This window comes from Trichechus manatus, unplaced genomic scaffold (genome assembly GCF_000243295.1).
Source record: "Trichechus manatus latirostris isolate Lorelei unplaced genomic scaffold, TriManLat1.0 scaffold00179, whole genome shotgun sequence".
Taxonomy (NCBI): Eukaryota; Metazoa; Chordata; class Mammalia; order Sirenia; family Trichechidae; genus Trichechus; species Trichechus manatus.
Genome location: NW_004444115.1, coordinates 4,121,493 through 4,122,450, shown reverse-complemented (window position 1 = coordinate 4,122,450; position 958 = coordinate 4,121,493).

Sequence of the window (958 nt, the reverse complement as noted above, 5' to 3'; positions counted from 1 at the left end):
GACTTCAACACACCATTCTCGGTAAAGGACAGAACATCTAGAAAGAAACTGAAGAAAGATACAGAAGACCTAAAGGGCACAGTCAGCCAAGTTGACCTCATAGACATATATAGAACACTTCACCCAACAGCTGCAAAGTACACATTCTCTTCCAATGCATATGGAAAGTTCTCCAGAATAGACCACATCTTAGGCCAAAGAACAATCCTCAACAAGATCCAAAACTTTGAGATAATTCAAAGTATCTTCCCTGACCACAACGCCATCAAGGTAGAAATTAACAACAGGAAGAGCAAGGAAAAAAATCAGTTACACAGAAACTGAATAACACCTTGGTTACAAACCACTGGGTAATAGAAGAAATCAGAGATGGAATCAAAAAATTCCTAGAATCAAATGAGAATGAAATCACATCATACCAAAACCTTTGGGACACAGCAAAGGCAGTCCTCAGAGGACAATTTATAGCAATAGATACACACATCAAAAAAGAAGAAAGGGACAAAATCAAAACATTAACTTCAGAACTTGAACAAATAGAAAGAGAACAGCAGAAAAAGCCCACAGCCAATAGAAGAAAGGAAATAATAAAGAACAGAGCAGAAATAAATGAAAAATAAAATAGAAAAACAATAGAAAGAATCAAGAAAATCAAAAGTTGGTTCTTTGAAAGGATCAACAAAATAGACAAACCACTGGCCACACTGACAAAATAAAAATAGGAGAGGATTCCAATAACCCAATAACAAATGAAATCTGGGATATTACAACAGACTAACTGAAATAAAAAGGACCGTAACAGAGTACTATGAAAAACTATACTCTCAGAAATTTGAAAACCTAGAGGAAATAGTTAAATTTCTAGAAACACACCACCTACACAAACGAACACACACCGATGTTGAAAATCTGAACAGATGCATAACAAGGTAAGAGATTGAAAAGGTAATAAAAAAAC